Genomic DNA, 19,969 nt, shown 5'->3' with positions numbered 1-19,969 from the left:
GATATTACATTATACATTACATTGCACTATTGTAACTTTTCATAATTATAACCAAACTATCAGCTCACATGCTTCATAACTCTTCACTCGATGCTCATTAGGATGTGTGCATTTAACCACTATATTTTCATCATGTCCCCTACCTTTGTACAACCTTGCTTAATTGAATTCTATCTCTATTGGGAAATATCATAAAAATAACAACTACTTCTCAGGAACTTTATTTGAATGTAGTCTTCAATAAATCTTGAATAAATATTAATCATCTTGAACTTTTTGTATGCACTCTTAGCCACATCATTAGGACACTTTGTAGAACACATCCTTAACTATGCATACAGTAGTAAATTTGGACTCAATTTTTGACAAAATTTGGTCAAAATTTTGACCTGAGTTGGTCAAAATTTTGACCAAGTAGTTCATGGTAAATTTTCTTGTCGAAATTTTGACCAATATATTCATCAAAATTTTTTAATTTTTGCTAGCTCTGATTTTTCATTGTTTGTCAAATTTCCAACAATGTTTGGTTGAAATTTTTTTAGAATTGGTGGAAATTTTGACCAATTCCTAGTAGAAAACTATCAAGAATTGGTCAAAATTTCCACCAATGTTTGGTCAAATTTTTTTTTAATAATTGGTGGAAATTTTGACCAAGTCTTGGTAGAAAACTATCAAGATTTGGTCAAAATTTTCACCAATGTTTGGTCGAATTTTTTTAATAATTGGTGAAAATTTTGACTAATTCTTGGTAGAAAACTATCAAGAATTGGTCAAAAATTCCACCAATGTTTGGTCAATTTTTTTTTATAATTGATGGAAATTTTGACCAATTCTTGGTAGAAAACTATCAAGAATTGGTCAAAATTTCCACTAATGTTTGGTCAAAAACAATTATAATTGGTGGAAATTTTGACCAATTCTTGGTAGAAAACTATCAAGAATTGGTCAAAATTTCTACCAATGTTTGGCCAAAATTTTTTTTATGTTGTATCAAGCAATTGTTTCTTATCCAAGCTATTTAATTTACAACCTTCTAAATCTCTACAAAGATAAAGTTGGAGCAGGAGAATTTTTCTTCTCAAAGGTGTCCTCTGATTGTAAAGTTTGGAATGGATGCTTTACAATCAGAGGACACCTTTGAGAAGAAAAATTCTCCTGCTCCAACTTTATCTTTGCAAAGATTTAAAAGGTTGCAAATTAAATGGCTTGCATAAGAAACAATTTTTTGATACAACATGGAACAAATGGAGATTTATGCATAGGGCACCATCAATTATGTGAGTGATGCAAATGCAGCCAAATTCTTTGGGGTCAAAGCTACCAATTAATATAAGGTTTCTAATCTCCATGAGGTCAACATTGTGGTTGTAAGGGCTATAGAGAGGGCACTTCTTCATTTTTGGCTTCATCACTAATTAACTTGCACCATAGACCAATGGTCTTCATCTTTTTTGTGGGCTCCTATCCCCCATGTGAGTGTTGATGTAGAAGTCAAAGTGGGAAAAATAAGTGAAAGCATGTTGAATAAGGTTTCTAATCTCAACTTGGTCAACATTGCTGATTTAAGGGCTATGAAATAGGCAATTCTTTAATGTCCAATTAGGGGTAGCATTGCATCCTCTTTAACTGTTACATGTATAGGCCCAGGAGGAAATAGGTTGTTGGCTACTTCTTCTAGCCTTACACTTTCTTCTTTGCTAGTTTTTTCTTAAACACAACTCTACATCCATCCCTAGTTCCAAGCAATTTTGCAATGCATCTATTTGCCACAAAAAATAATACCTATTTCTTGTTTTAGTTTTTGATAGGTCTTGCTCAACTCTTTCATTTGGAGAGAAGGTTCCTATCATGGTAGCAGTGCATAAAACATCTCAAGGTAAAACTGAAGATGAAAATCAATACAAGCATACAGTTGACTTACCTTAGACAGGCTTCACCCTAAGAGCAATTGAACAGCACATAAACTAGAAATACAAAAGTTGTGGGATGAGAAACAGATATTAAATAGTGTAAGAAAACTCGACAACTATGCACAGCAAGTAATATGAAAGGTAAACTCGGCAACTATGCACAACAAGTTATATGAAAGTTAAATATACATAGCCTGATGATTAGTAATCATCCATATGAAAGCCCTATACTTAGAATATTAGCAGTGATACTAAACTTGATCCTTGATTGGTATGTTGAACTATTGCAGATGGCTTCAACTTGATATGAATCAGTAGATATTACAATAGAGATTCTCAATAGACTTGTATACATATTTGTATATATATGTATACCAATTATATATCTAATTTCATATATATCAAGCTTTCAATTAATACATAGGTCAAGATGAGTTCAATTGATCATTGGACAATTGAGGAATCAATAGTCTACAATTAGATGGATTGAGCAAAATGATAAAAGTGGCTTGCCAACTTATGAAGATGATATACATAATGAATATGATATTAATGGAAATATTGTGTAAGGAGCAAAGACAATCCATATCTATGATTTGTTTATAACAAACAATAGTAGTTCATATATTAAGGAAAGCATCCGTGATTGTCACTAAATGAAATATAATTAGCTGACCAAATTAGCAAGTTCAATTAAGTTACATGAACAAGTGTAATTTGTTGCATGAGACAAAATGGTTTGATGTGACTTCTACCATCATGCCTCCTCAAAACATATTAAAGAAGACTAAATTACTTCTTAAAGGAATCAATCACATCTATTCATATTTACACACCATAATCGAGCCCTTAAGGAGCCTTGTCATAGCTAAGAAGGGTTGTATTGATCCACAATTATAAAGATAAAGAAATGCACGTACATCTAGGCTCAAACATAGATAGCATCACAAAAAGATCATCACATAAAAAAGATGGACAATAATCAAAGATGGTGATAATCATATTTGCAGATTCATAAATAGATTTCTATAAATAGTGATTGCATCAATAATTCATTTACCCATTCATACATTCTCAAGTTATAACAGACTTTTCTTCAAATTGACCATCATATCAGGATTACTATTTGTATCAAAAATTGTACTCATCCAATCCATATAGGATTGATTCACAAACATATCCAATATATGTCTTACAAAATCAAATATTGTATTTACAACTCATTCAATCTATAAAGAGATTCTATATATTGAAGACAATATAAGATTCTTCTTATTGAAGACAAAGATAAATTGACATCCAATTACTCAGAGTCAGAAATATGAACAAACCTTGAAATCTTTGAGGGGTGAAAGTAGGTTGCATATTTTTCCCAAGCCCTACTTGAACAACACTTTGTAGTTCATCATCCCATAGATTTGGCATCTGAGAGCATTCTAGGTTAGAAAACATTCATATGAAAACTAGTTAAGTGTCTCTATACCTCTTTAAAAATTCATTATTAATGTGTTTTGAACGTGATTGTATAATTTTATTTGTTTATGGATTTGGTTGTGTGTTTTTTTAGCATCAATTCTTTAGATCATATTTTGTGATCTAAAACATTTATCACATAGTGTGATCCAAAATATTGACGCTTAAAAAACATACACAATCAAATCCAAAAACAAAACAAAACAAAATTAAATTAAATTAAATGTTGAAATCTAATAAGATTAACATGGTTGTAGTAAAGTGATTTAAGGTACCTAAGAATTGGCTTCTCCATAACCTTCAATAGGGGCCAAGTGTTCATTTATTGTTTTTTTCAAGGCATGTTCTCTAGGTTCCTCCATATTGCAGGACAAGCCTATTTGCATCTTTGTCCACTCTAACTAGGGAAATTGTGGATATACAAGTGTTGAATCAAAAGCAAATGGCATACTTGATGGTTCATGCATCTGTATATGCAAAAAGATTCAAATATTATATTTATCAAATATGTACTACCATAATAAATTGTAGGGATTAAAAAGAAAGATTTTTTTATAGTTCATGATACCAAGTGATTTGCATATGGATCTACAAATGGCTTATAGAACATTGATAAATGGTATTTAAAAAGAGATTTTTATGAGGATTGTCTCAAAAAAAAAATCATAACCACACAACTAAGACTCTGGGTTACTGCATTTTAACCCCTATAAGAGCCCATATCACAATGAATTTCCTGACTACATGTGAACTTCAAATTTTAGATCAAGCTACAAATCTTAGAAGTCTTTAAGTTCTAAAAAGTCATATTGGTTTGTTTGACACAAGGAATTAAAACTATGACAGCTATGAAAGCCATCTTTGAACTCACATCTTTGGAAATAAACCTCTCCATGTTGAAGTTTAGTCTTGGATTAACAGCTTCTAGCTTCATAGATAGGAACTAAGGAAAATAAGGAAATGTTAATTGCAATCAAAATTGAAGTTTGAAGATAATGTTTTAGTTGTTTCTAGATCTCAACTCAACTTTATGTTGTAGTGATTCAATACAATTAATTATCTCATCTAACATCACTCCTTTACCAGTTATCTACAGGCAATAAATGAGTCTTCCTTTAGTTCAAACTTCAACATGCCAACTACGAAACCATTTGATAATATATCAAACAGAATACAAAACCCACAAGAGGTCAAATTTTAGCCATGACTACCTTATTACATCCTGGAACAAGATCTTGCAATAGCTTCATACGTTCACTAATCTTTTCTCTTCTCACCTACAATTCAGAGCACATGGAGAATTTATTTTGGCTTTTTATGTTTATAAAATGATTAATTGGATCAGATATCCAGAAAGTATAGATGTACAATTAGCAGCACATTGATTTCAATGATCAAAGAAGCAATGGACTTTGAAGTGCTTAACTCTAAAGACTTCAGATGCAATTCAACATTTTAGCATGTTCTTCAATATTTTAGGCTCATTATATGAAAAGAGATGAAAAAGAAAATCTTTCACAACAAAATCCTTCCTAATTATGTAGCAAAAGGAAAATTTACCCTCTCTGCAAGGCTATGGTTGTCGGTAGCTTGGCCTCTCCTTGCTCTTACATGTATGTAGTATTTGGGTGCCTCAGAAGGTTTGCCTTGGTAGTATGATAGGGAGGCAGTACATCATGGGAAGGAAAATAAGTATTCTTTTAAGAAGGATGGGGTCACCTATAGGATACAATATGCACATAATTAGGAGTGGCCTATCAATCCCTATGGTTTGAAGTGGTTCCACACATTTTTGGAGGGGTTTTCATCTTGTTGATTTGCTTAAAGTTATTACATGACTTAGCAAATTTTGGAACTGGTAGTACCATTCTTGCCAATCTTTGCTTGTTGTATTGGGACTGAGAACTCGGACAATAAGAGGTGTTTAGACTCTGGAGTAATACACTAAGAGGTTTGTGCAATTCAAGAATGGGATTCGGGTTTGTGTAGATTGCTTGATCAGTAATTGACAGTAGCAAATTTGAGATCCATCAGGCATTCAAAAGATTTTATGGTTCAACTCGTCTGACACATTGAGGAATTTCTAGTTTAATTCAATAAATTTTCCTACAAGCCAAGCATAGAATTTAGTAATTGTTCCTTTCACCATTTGTTTTCAGTAATTATTGTTGATGCAAATAAAACTAGTTGGCACTACTATAGCAAGTTGGGTACACATATATTGAGATCTACATGGATCCATCAATATAATTCTTCATCTGCTCGGGTGTTGGACTTCAGGTATACAAATTCTTATTAATGGTGTCTCAAATTCTCTTAATTCTCAAACTCAATTTTATTTCATGGTTGAACTCCAAACTATTAATTGGCATTGAAACTCAATGACAAAAATTAGCAAATAAACTTAAAACCACTTCAATCAACACTTAAACAAATCAAAAAATCTGTATCAAAATCTATGGGGATATTTCAAGAGAGTCTGATTGGAATGTTTTTGTTTAAGAGAAGAAAGACTACTTGGTATGTCTTCATTTAAAATGAGAAAGAGCATTTGCTGACAGTAGAGCAAAGAACAGACTGCCAAACTAGAACTTGGTATGTAATTCTCAACTATTAGAAAATAGTGTTTATTAGGTCCTATGGCTCCAATTATATTAATAAGGCCAAATTAGAATAAATTTTAGCCTTGTATCTATATTTAGATCTATGGCAACTAATGGTTGATAATTTCTATAAACTGTGTAATTGTTTTTGGGGTTGATGGTGTGAAAGAATGCCTTTTTTCTTTTTAAGAAAATCTATATGTGTTTCTAGAAATGTTGAGGAAGGGTTAGCTATTGGTAGGGTTGGTGGAGAATTTTAGATGTACTAGTGAGCTTCATTTTGGTTTTATAGGGAGAGCTAGGGTTTTTTCTATTATTAAAACTATGTTGTACTTATGCTTTACTATTAATAAAATCAAAATCTATTACCGAGAAAAAATATAAGAACTATATAGAATAGTGATAACAAGAGATTGGGAAGTAGATACTAGACATCATAACAATTTCCTTGGCTACATTGGATAATTGTAATGCTCCACACATTCATCTTCTAGTGGAGCTATAGATGGTGGGTACCTTTCAGACTCTCTTACATTTCAAAAAAATTAAATTAAACTATTAAATCACATTTCAAGTGAGTTGGGAGCTTAGATTTCCAAATACGATATCCATTTCCACATTTCATCAAGCTTAGCTGTGAGTTTATTTTATTGCTTTGGTTTGAGTGATATGCTTTTTTTCAATTTATATCAATCATTTTCTAATCCATAATATTTTTTTTGTATACTATTGTTCTATTCATTTTCAATAAAAATATGTGTTTCATATATCTAACCAATAGTGTATCTATACACCAAACATAATAAGTCTTGAATAGGACAATTGTTGCAAATAGAACAGTAATTTGCGCAATTTGAAATTTCAAAATTACATCTTGGAAAAAGGTGAGAAGAAACTTTTATGTTCATAAATAACTGGTTGAATAGTTGATCAGTGTCCTAGTAGTCATTATTATTATGCAATTATGTAATCATACATGAAGCTTGGCTTTTAATATCTGATCTTTGTCTCTTAGATCTAAAGGTCTTGCCAAGCCAATGGAAAATTAGAATTTTTTTAGATTTTTGACATAGTTGTGTATAAGGAATCATAATAAATGATTAAAACTTACAGTACAAACATGTAAATGGAACTAACAATTAAGCATAGAAACCATTACAGGAAATCATTATAAGAAATATAAAGTGATAGATAAAGCATATACTCATATGACTGTGAAGATACCCAAAAGTGCTACCCTTAATAGAACTCGAGAACAATCATATGTGTTACCAAATTTTAGGTCATTCTTGTCCTATCATTGTCAACAATGCTATCCTTCTTGTCAAATCAATTAAGTCCTTGATGTTGGTATGCCTTGGTGTAGGAGACCACCCTTGTTGCTACTAGAATTTTTTGAACCTATAAGATGTGATTTTCAAATGATTTACTATTTAGAATATTAGACACTAAGTTAAACAATTTGCATTCTCATTGATTGTTCTCCATCATATGTATTCTTCATTGTGAACAATCAACATACTGTGTTTGAACTTGAAGATATGTGTTGTATTTTTTGAATTTATTTGAGGAAATGCTTTGCCAAATTTTTTTGTGCAATGTTTGGTTATTATTGTAAGTTTGTTGTGGGTTTCAGTGTGATTTTCAAGTGCAATAATCTTTAACCATAAAAACATAAACATTTATTTTCACAATGGAATACTACTATAAATAATAGTAAGTAGGTTTAAAAGCTCTAAACATTGAATTTCTAAGATATAATTGAGTTTATAGGCCTTCAAATAAGAGCAGTGCAACATACATTAACTTCTGACTAGTAAATATGATTCTTCAATGACAAAAGGATATCAATGAACTAGCAAACCTCATCAAGCCTCATCACTTGAAAATGAAATTCAATAACATTAAAGACAATAACAACATGAATTTTTATCAAGCTCAATGTTTAAAAATGAAAAATGAAACAAATAAGTTAAAAGTTTTGAGTTAGCCATTCAACCATTTCTTCAAATTGGTGTTGACTAAAAATTCAACTTGGCATTAAATGATCAATATATGCTTGAAATTCATTTTTGCTAACAACAACTCTGTTAAAGTGAACATCATGAGAGATGTCCGAAAACCCTCCTCCTCCTCCTCCACAAGCACCTTCTTCTGACACTTCCACAAAAAAAATCCCCACCAACAATAGAGAAAAGGCAAGAGTTCTTGCTAGAGGAAGTAAATTTAGAAGGCACATGATGGATTTATGGCTTCTCCCCCGCTTAGTTTTGACCCTATCTTGTAACTCAGATGAGGGGTAAATGAAATGGGATGGAAGCTACAAATCATGCTGACTTCTGAAAAATTAATGTGATACATTCTATGATTTCAATGGAACCAACTATCATGTAGTAAGAAGGTAAATGTAAAATTAAAAAGTGGAAACAAATTCACCTCTAGAGTATAATCCCCAAATCATTCCAAATAGAAAATAATACTGTTCATCTTGTCATGTTCATACATTGTTTGGCTCTATCTGATTCCACACAATTGATAGACATCAATGTGAGAAGAAAAAATAAAAAGCAAGAAGGAATATACAATATTTTATAAACTCTTTCATATGATCTATTCTTTAAGCATGAGGCTTGAGGCAATGATTATAGGTGGTTTGATATGTGTTGTGATAAGAAGTAGAGGGATGGTAAGAAACAATAGTTAAAAATAGTTGTCTTGCTTCACAAAGGGAACGACCGAAACAATATCAATATATATGATGAAACTAGAAGTATATTAAATTGCGATGTGGGAAGAACACATTTAGAATGTCAAAATAGTGAAAGTATTCCTAATATCATAGACAATACACACTTAAGATTGTGATTGAGTGAATATAAAGAAATACATTAATCACCCCTTTAACTTTTGAGATGAGAAAAATTAAATTGGAAGAATTATAACCAATTGAACTCCAAATTCATACCATATTTTAATCTTCTTAAATATTGCTGAGTCCAATGGAAACTATCTATAATTTTTCTTGATCGTGACATTAGCCTCTTCCAACCGATTGCCCTGCAGATATGAGACATGAAGGCTCACCATTCTCATTCTATAATGTCTATGATTTTAGTGGCCAATAAATATTTAAATCAAGTTAAATTAACATAATTACAAAAAAATTCTCAATGTTTGAGAGAAGGATTAAATTACTAGACTTTCTATTTATATGAATAACAAAGATATGAAGAAATACCATTCTAATTCATTCATAAATGGTTGTATAGAAACACTATCAACTAAGATATCACCATCTATATTATTACTCTACAAATTAACAAGGAACCAACCTAATAAATGTCAAATTATTGTTCAAATATGATGAAATTCCTAAGAAATTTAGATTAGGCATAGCTGATAAGCAACCTCATAACAGAGCTTTGAGTTCTTACAGATCCTTATGAAACAGAGTGCATTTTGGCTATGCAATATTTTGACTAATCTTGTCTGTTAGCTACTCTCTTATTATTATTATGCCTAGATATGCTTCTTAGATGTGTGATGTTTGGGCCACCACCAAAGCTTGATAATATAGTTGAATGTGTAGCAAAAATTTGCTAGTGTGGTCCACACACTGATCATTTGCCTATTTTCTTATCTATCTATGGCAACTTACCATAAACATAAACTTAGAAAGATTAATATATAATCCATGGAAATATATAGGTCTCCTAATCATCAAGTATATTAAGAATGTCAAGCAAAAATCTCCAACATGTTCTTTTCTGAATGACTGAGGTTGTGTCCAGAGCTTAGACTTTCAAAGACCACCAGTTTTATGAAATTCAATTGTATAGTTTTGAGTTAGAATATAGAGTCTCATATTGAGTTCAATTTATTTATTGTTTGGATTAAATAGATTTTCATTTTCATGGATGACTTATGGACATTAAAAAGTTTGATCAATTCTTTAAATAGTTAACATCAAACTAGGTACCAATGAGAAGAAGCAAGAATTAAAGCTTGGGTAAAATTCTAGAGTGCCAAAGCCAGATTTGAATCAAGCAAACTTGAGGTAAAATTGTGCATTATTTTTTAATTCATTTATATTACTCAAACTTTGAGCATTAGTTTTCCATGGTTGGCATAGTTTTAAGCATATGTGTCCACTTAAATGAACATAACAATGACTACCTATTCCCATGAGCATCGACGCCATAGTAGATGGAATCAAGAATAAAAGCACCTTACTCTGTTATGTTCTCATTGTAGATGTATTAGATTTCTCAATATAGAGATTCATAGTAACATCCATTTTTCACTTGAACAAGAGTTCATCCACAACCATCTGGAAATGGGTATTACACCATTTTAAACCCTAATCCTCTACAAGTCTTAATTTGTGGTGTGTGGCAAGTGAAAATGGAAAAGATGAGATCAAGTTTAGAAGAGAAATTAATGAAGAAAATGTTGACAACCCACAAAAGAGTAGAATAATGGGGATCATCAGCAAAAGCACAACATGCAGAGCAACTCCTAAGAGAATGAAGTGGGAAGGAACATTTTCCTTGTGTACTCTTCTTGCCTACAATCGCTACTTCTCATCTTGTTAATCCTAACAATACTAAAAACAATTGAATTCCACCAATCATGCAACCTTTCTTTTCTCTTTATCACCAATTAAAATTGTAAAGTTGTTTTTTGTGTATAGTGTAGAAATTAGTAAAACTTGGATATTTAATTTTGTAAAGTTGCAATTAGGATATGATTATTTCATTTAAGGGAGGTTACCTTATTCATTTAACCTCTCCTAATACATTTGATTTTGTTGGGTTTGAGTCACACAGATACACTAACAGTAACCAAAAAAAGGGGACTTAAATAATTGAGGCTTAATTTTAGATCTGAAAGTTTTGAAACTCCAACAATTCAAAGGATTAATTCATAGCAGTTTGGATCATAGTTTCCCTTCTTCTTTAGTTAATCAAAGTGTGTTTTGTGCTAATTTCTTTTATGTTTAGTCCACTTTATTCATGTCAATCTCTTTATCTTCTACTTGTCCTAAGAAGGAATTGATCATGTAACTCTTTTACTCTTCCATTTTTATCTAGCACGGGAGATGAATTGTATCATTTATAGCCTACTTCTTAGAAAAATAGACCCCCAAGGGTAGTTGTACTCTCATCAATCTCTTATAGGAACTATTTATGTCTAAAATAAAGAGACATTCTTAGGTCTCTTTTTTGGACTCCCTTCGGAAATAGCCTCCCTATATCATGCCCTTATAGAGAGTCATTCAACCTTTAGAAAGCTTCTACCTTTATTCAGACCCCTCTATATATTTTCCATTGCTAAGATCAGTAAATTACATTTTATTAACCACTTACTTCATAAGTTATGCTCTCTTCATCAGCAATGAAAGGTATGTGGTATATCACATTTGTCATATAAGGGCTGAAATCTCTAACCAAGAAGGCTCAGAGTACTATGGATATTATTTATTGAATTCCTAAAAGTGTCATAAAAGATTTGTATTGGCAAATTCCCTCCCATATCTTAGTTTGTTTGTGAAACATTCTTTTCCCTTTCCTCCCATTAAAATATGATGAGCTAGCTTCTAAAATCTTGAAGGTCATTGTATATGGCACAAAAGGTCCCATTCCTATGAAACTTCCCAACTACCCTTATTGAGGCCTAATCCTATTAGGAATCGACAAGCTTAATGTTCAATTTAAATATGGTCTCACTCCTATGAAACGTCCCAACTACCCTTATTGAGGCCTAATCCTCTTAGGAATGAACAAGCTTCATCTTTAATTTTGCATTTAAAGATGAAAGTGCTTGGTTTTTTAGGGATTCCAAGGTTCAAAGTTCTTACCAATTATTTCATAGCTATTATTTTCATTTTAATTGTATTTATTGTTGTTACTTCCTAGTCTACATACACTCATGAGAGATATGTTGCACCCTATCTTTCAAGTGAGTGAGCATTTTTTGTTTAATTGTTATTTGAGTATAATTCCTACAACAATAATTTGAGGGCTATAGTTTTCATACTTTCGATGAATTCATCATTTTCTTGCTCAAAATGTAGTTTGTAGTAACTAATGAATTAATGTGCTCAAAAAACAAGAGGAAGGTTCTATGTGTATATGTGAAAATGTGGCCTATGCTAACACACACACTTCAACATGGTCATTACATGCGGATTCATCTCGAAATGAACATTGGATTGTTCATCCGAAATTTGCCCTACAAAGCGACCTGTTGCCTTCTATCTAAAGGGATTTTGCCTGTTAATATCCTCAGAATCAAGGTGCAGGCAACCAGACCCTCTAATTGAAGGATTTGACAATGAAATTAAACTAAGAACGACTATGTAGATTAATCTAGAATGAAAGATGCAATGTAATCTAAGAACAAATAAAACAAACTAGATTAAGCATATGCATGATTAAACTAAGAATGAGAATGTATGCAAGAAATGTAAGTAAATATGAGCATGAATTTCAGCAGCGATTCGATGCAAATTCTCCAAATTCATCCTCCAAAATGAGGAGATGAGGGTCTCTTAAATAGACTCTCCTAGAATCCATCAACGGTCAGGATTGAAGATGAGGTTCAGTCATAAAGGGAGATTCCCAAATCAAAGGGAGTTAACAAACTTAATTTGAGTAAAATAAGGAGTTAACTGTTTTAATTTGAGTAGAAAAAGGAGTTAACTCATTTAACTCATTTTTGATCAATAGTGAACTGGAAATTTCCCTTTTTTGAACTGAAGAGAGATTTTGTTGAGATATTTAATTTAATAAAATGAGATATGCTCTCATAATTACTTTTTCTATTTAATTAAATAGTCTTTAATTAATTAGAGACACTTTTGTTTAATTAAATAACTTCATTTAATTAATTAGGAATGGCTTCCCATTTAATTAAATAACTTTGTTTAATTATTTAGAAGTAAGTACTCCATTTAATTAAATAATTTCTTTTAATTAATTAGAAATACCTTTCCCATTTAATTAATTAAGATAGGTGTATTTATTAAATTAAATAAATTTAATTCCATAGTACATTAGCCTTAGGATATAATTTAATTTAATTAAAGTATAAATACTTAATTATTAAATTAAATATTAATCAATAGGTTTAATGTGACTAATATGAGTAAATACTATAGGAATTAAATAATAAGCATGATGAATGTAGATTTAGGTTTTCTGCATTTGACAATTAAGTCAAGTAGCGAATGGCAGAATGAGAATTGCCTATTAGAATAGGACTTTAAGATTGATCAGAAATAGACCAGAATTGGTTGAGATGGCAATGAGCCAATTTTGGGGTATTACATTTTGCCCCTCTTTGAATGAATGTGCAAGCAGCATTTTCAATTCAAAGAAAATCAGAAAGCATGATGCAAAGATGAGATTGGTTCCGAAGGTGATGATATAGAGACCAATTGATAAGCTTTTTAAGGACCATCTCTAGAACAGAGCTTAATCCTAAGGGATCCGAGTAGAACACTTAGATACCTAATAGTGATGGCATTTAAAAGACTACCTCCAGAACGAAGCATAATCTTTAAGGATCCAAACAGAATGTCTAGATACCTGAAATCGATAGCATTTAGAAGATTATCTCCAGAATAGAGCATAATCTTCAAGGATCCAAATAGAACACCTAGATACTCGAGAATAATAGCATTTAGAAGATTATGTCCAGAATAGAGCGTAATCTTCAAGGATCCAGATAGAACACCTAGATACCTGATATTGAAAGCATTTAGAAGACTATCTCCAGAACGGAGTGTAATCTTCAAGGATCCACATAGAAGACCTAGACAGAACGTCTAGATACCTAAAATCAATAGCATTTAGAAGATTATCTCTAGAATAGAGCATAATCTTCAAGGATCCAAATAGAACACCTAGATACTCGAGAATAATAGCATTTAGAAGATTATCTCCAGAATAGAGCGTAATCTTCAAGGATCCAGATAGAACACCTAGATACCTGATATTGAAAGCATTTAGAAGACTATCTCCAGAATAGAGCATAATCTTCAAGGATCCGGATAGAACACTAGATAACCGAGAATAATAGCATTTAGAAGATTATCTCTAGAATAGAGCGTAATCTTCAAGGATCTAGATAGAACACCTAGATACCTGATATTGAAAGCATTTAGAAGACTATCTCCAGAACAGAGCGTAATCTTCAAGGATCCAAATAGAACACCTAGATACGCAAAATTGATAAAAGAAAGATAACAAGGTTCAATCATGAGTCGTAGAATCATCCTCAGAACGAGGCTTGATCCTCAGGAGAAGGGGTTTAGATTGTCCCAATACCTGTCTATCAAACTCTGAGAAGAGTTGTTATAAGATAGATGGCAAAGATGCCAGATAGAAGGGAACAAAAACCCCCAAGTGATGAGATGCCCCAAGTGACTAGGACATAAGATGGAACTAGATGCCTCGAGCAATAAGTATTTAATGATGTAATCATCCTGCCACCTCGGGAGCAAAATCAAAAGATGACACACCAGAAATATGATTGAAGCAGCACATCAGGAGATATAGAAGAAATTTGAGATTCAGTAGAAGGTAGAAGAGATCAGAACGATCTAAAGAAAATTCAGGGTTGATTTGAAATGATTGCGAAGTTGCAAAAACCAAGTTTGACCAAAAGTTGACCAGATTCAGCCACAGTTGACTTAAGTTTAACTATTTTCAAAATGAATTTTGAAAATATGGAGAATGTAAAGTTGAAAGGATTCCAAGAATCATAAAGTATCAGAAAGATTTGGGCTGCACAAGCGTTCGATCACGTCGGTCCCCAAAATTTTAAAACACATTTTTAAGGCTCTTGGGTGTGTCAAATTTTGAATTTGATCCCAAAAATGGATCCAGAATGGTCCAATTAGCCAGGGGTGCGATTTTTGCGCAAATTCGAGCACTTTGAAAATTTTGGTCAACACCTATATAAGGGCTCGAAGGGTCATTTTCAATTCATTTTTGCTTTTTGTCTTGTAGTGATTTTGAGCTTTGATAGAGACATGGCAGTGAACATGAGATATCATCATTTTGAGCACTCTAGACGACACAGTCAGCCAGCAGATTATGGACCACCGGTGAGTCATCGATTTCCCATCTTCGTACTTTCATTTTCACGCATTTCGAGTTCATCTATGCACATTTTTAGCATGTTTTAGGATGTTCAATTCTTTCTTCGCGCGAGACCAATCTCTTCTCGTGCGAAGATATTCTTTCTTCGCACAAAAAAATAGGGTGCGTTGTTTCTTCGCGTGTGGTCGGAATATCTTCGCACGGCGCGATTTTGGTTTCGCACGAAGGTGGAGATTCTTCGCACGAGGCAATTCGTGTTTCACGCGACAACCTCTTTTCTCACACGGGAAGATCCATCTTCGCACGAAAATATCTTTTTTTCGCGCGAAGGAGAGATTCTTCGCGCGAAGAAAAATCAATTTCACGTGAAACTAAATTTCTTCATGCGAGATTTCACAAATTTCGCGTGAAATTCCATGACAGTTATGTGTTTTCACATTTAGAAATCGCACTTTATTTCATCTTGATGCTTCGATTTGACTTGATACTGATCGTTTGTTTGTCATTTTTTTGTTGTGTGTGCAAGAGGTCTTCGGAGACGTATCATTTAGATCTCATTATCCGCCTTATGGAGAGTTATTGCGGAGTTTGGATGACGCAGATCGGGCACACATTGCCCGATTGGGTTTGTTTTCTTTATGCCGAATTCCAGCCATGATGGTGAATCACGGTTTACTGACTGCATTGGTAGAGTGTTTCCATTCGGAGACAAACACATTTCATTTTCCGATGGGTGAGATGATGATTACCCCAGAGGATATTTGGAGGATACTGAGGATCCCATTTCATGGTGCTCGAGTCATCTACGATACAGTGCCTCGATTAGAGATAGAGGCACTTTCCATTGTATTCGGGAGAGAGCTACCGAGAGGCAGAGCCATCAGCTGGGATGAGATGATGCATACCTATGGACCTACACACAGGTTGGCATCTGTGCTGGGTATTTTCTTAAGCTACTTCCTATGTCCTGACAGGGGATAGCATGGATTGGAGTGTGGATGGGGTGTCATGCTCTGTAGGATGGTTGAGGCACCTGAGATCTTTGGGTGGGGTGAGTGCATGTTGGCCCATCTTTTTCATGAGATGCATGAGGTCGTCTTCCACGAGAAGAAGACCATGGTAGCGGGTGTGTATGTGCTACAGATCTGGGCCTAGGAGCATCTCCCTGTATGTAGGCCAATTTTTGAGGACTCTCGGGAGCCCATGGAGCCCTACATCTGCAGATATTGAGGGCATATTACCTAGGCCCACTTGGGTAAGATGGAGCATTGGCGGACTCATCTCGATGACCTGGTGTCTATTATATGGTGAACCTGGAGAGAGATAGAGGACTGGGATGATGCCTAGAGAGAGCTACCCTAGATGTTTAGTTCTCGACCGCTGGCTGGCAGGACGACATCTGTCATAGAGAGATTCATGATCTCATGAGTGTGGCAGTAGTACAACCGACCACAAGACATTTCAGCTGAGTATTGTGCCTATGCCAGGGTGCAGAAGGATATTGAGCGGGGATGGCCTCCACGGATGGATCCAGGATGATCCATGATAGGTATCTGCAGTTTGGCTGCTGTTCAGTGGGACTACCTACTAGAGGTAGTAGATGCAAGGATGACGCCTGCATATCAGGCATTTTTGATGATCCATCCATTCCCACGCTTTAGAGATCCATTAGGGGTGGCCACAGGGGCAAGGACAGGTGCCCCAGCAGTGGCAAGTGCCACCATAGGTCCAGCACCGGGTATAGCAGATACCTATTCCTCCATGTCAGATGAGATCAGACCCAGGTGCTGGGGGTAGTGGGGTAGGACATAGTCGACTGAGGAGGCAAAGGACAGAGGAGCAGGCCCCTCAGCAGGAGGTCCCATAGCAACAGGTGCCTCCATAGCCATAGGTACCTCCACCAGAGATGGTTGATGAGGATATGCCAGATCAACCGGCAAGTGGGGTACAAGATGTGGTACGGCAGTACCAAGAGCGGGTTTGTGCGGCCTCTCGGTAGTTGGGAGAGTTGCAGATTGCATTGGCAGTTAGGGATGCACAGCTGGTAGAGTGACAACGAGAGACAGATCATCAAAGAGAGTGCATGGAGACTGCAGAGCGGAGGCTGGAGCTGGCATAGGATAAGATCCGCTTCCAGTCTACTCGGGTTGCATATTATTATGCTGCATACACCAGCGCCGTGCCAGATGAGACATTGCAGGTGCAGCGATTTTCGCAGTACGCACGAGAGTCTGGAGGTGCACGACCTCCTGTCAGGCTAGATATGCCACCACCGCCTCTGCCACCTGCTGCCCCTACTCCTCCTACTCCTCCTGGAGGTGAGAGTTCAGGATAGAGTTAGACGCTCTGTGCCTAATTTTTTATTTTGATCTATGGCTATGTATCGATTGGTGTGCCAGCACCACATGTATCATTTTTTATCGATTGCGCTCGAGTAGCGCCCATTTTTGTACTAACCCATTCTTTGATATATATATATATATATGAGATTTTGAGCCGAGTATTCCTATGTACATTTCATTGTCTGTTTTGTTTTGCTCTGATGTACATGAGATGTATGTTTAGATAGAACGCTTATGTATGAACTGACATCTGACATAGTGTTGTGTGTTTTTGTTTGACAGTCATAGGTATTCTATTGAGGAGCGTGAATCGATGAATCAAACACTTGTGCAGTCATGGAAGAATCTAATGCATGTGGAGTATGAACAGAATTACCATCGATTTGTGTGCTAATGCAAATGGAGTATGTAATGCAAGACTTATGTTAAATGCAACCCTAGGTCTGGTTACCAAGCCTCGATGATTTATCATCATTGGATATAAAATAAAGCTCGTATGTTATACAATTTCCACTGACATTGCAATCATGAAAATATGAATATAACATACATTATTGAGATGTCGGGATTAAATGTAAGCATTCGAGGCACAAGAAGCCAGAATGACCAGAACATTTGTCCCTTTTAATGTAGCAAGTTAACATAAGCATCAGAGGATAAACGCTAGGATGACGTGAATGTTGCTTGCATAATAGGCACACCAAACACATAGGAGATCCCTCTTATGCTAAGTATTTAGTATTCATTATGTCCGCAACAACCCTTGCATTCATAACCTGAGACAGGAGTGTGCTAGATATACTCGCAGTGACCCGTACGTTCACTTAGCAGGACGAGTATCAATATTTACTGTAGCATGAAGAGTTCACTCCAACAAACAAGGAGAAGAACCAATGTCATTGACATATCTATATAAAAGGAGTCAAGGTACACACGACCATCCAATACGAGATGGAGGCTCTTATAGTGGACACCCCTCTTATAGGAATAGATCAACTTATTAGAACTAAACCGCAAACAGAAAGCAAAGAAAAAGATCATGCCCCTAGTCATTACTTCTCTAGTCAAAGATGACATCATCGAGCTGCTCGAGGAGATATGATAAAGCAAAACAAAGCAAACAAAGAAAATGCTCAGCATATCCAAACAAGTATATCATTATTTTTCTGAGTTCAATGTTTTCGAGATTGATGTCAAGTGTCAATGTCCAAAACATGTAAGAAAGAAATCTCTTCAGTAGGGTGACAACAGTAGGCAGACGCAGTCAGAATGACTGGTGACTAAGGTCAAAGAGGAATCTTCACGATGAAGAACCTAAGAAGGACTAAGCGAAAGTAGACAGACACAGCCAGGATGACTGGTGACTGACGCAAAAGAGATCTTCCATAAAGGAATCTTGAGACATGACCCGAGCAATGGTAGGCAGACACAGCTATAACAACTGGTGACCGTTGCGAAAGAGATTCTATGAGGAGAATCTCGAAAAAAGTGATACTGGCGATAGTAGGCAGGCACAGTCAGAACGACTGGTGACTGTCATGAAGGAGATTCTATGAGGAGAATCTCGAAAAGAGTGACACTAGTGATAGTAGGCAGATGCAGTCAGAATGACTAGTGACTGTCACGAAGGAGATTCTATGAGAAGAATCTCGAAAAGAGTGACACTAGTGATAGTAGGCAGACGCAATCAGAACGACTGGTGACTGTCATGAAGGAGATTTTATGAGGAGAATCTCGAAAAGAGTGACACTGGTGACAGTAGGTAGACACAATGAGGACCACTGGTGACTGTCACGAAGGAGATTCTATGAGGAGAATCTCAAAAAGAGAGACACTAAGGGGGAATGCCCCCGAGCTATGACAAGACTCAATCCATGGATACATGAGTAGGAAGCAAGAAAGCAAAAACATGAAAGTGACTATACAAAATAGCCAGAAGATGCACTGCAAGATGGAGCATTGGGAACAAGAGGCACCTGTTTACCAGGTTTTCACCTTCTTGGCAAGTTTTTCTTATTTTTTTTGCTACCATGATGCCTATTTCTAAGTTTTCACCAATGGCACTTTTCTTGTTTTTCAATTTTTTTGTATTTTTTAGATTTTTCACTTTTTTTGTATTTTTGAGATTTTTCACTTTTTTTGTATTTTTGAGATTTTCAATTTTTTTTATTTTTGGTGTTACAAAGGCACCTGTTGCTAGGTTTTCACCAGGGTAACAATTTTTTCAGGACTTTTTTTGATTTTTAGGATTTTTGCAAAATTTTAGAACTTTTTCAGAGATTACTAGCTCTCAAGAAGGATTACCTTGATTTTGTTCCAGTGTCTAGCAAGGTGTAGGAAAATGTGTAGTAGCAAGCTAGTGGATAAGCAGAGATGGAAAGGCAAGGAGTATGAAGCAATGAATGTTACCCTCAAGGAAAGTCTTCACAAGATTACCCAAGTTAGGGAAAAGGATATAACAATATGAGCTCATGGTGTAATGAAGGGTGTCACGAAGAAAATGACCATGTCAAGAGATTGCTAAGAACTGA

The sequence above is a fragment of the Cupressus sempervirens genome, chromosome 3 (assembly GCF_028749045.1).
Source record: "Cupressus sempervirens isolate cs-2001-9-10 chromosome 3, ASM2874904v1, whole genome shotgun sequence".
In the NCBI taxonomy this organism is placed as follows: domain Eukaryota; kingdom Viridiplantae; phylum Streptophyta; class Pinopsida; order Cupressales; family Cupressaceae; genus Cupressus; species Cupressus sempervirens.
The sequence above is the reverse complement of the archived record's forward strand: the minus strand, read 5'-3'. Positions refer to the sequence as shown.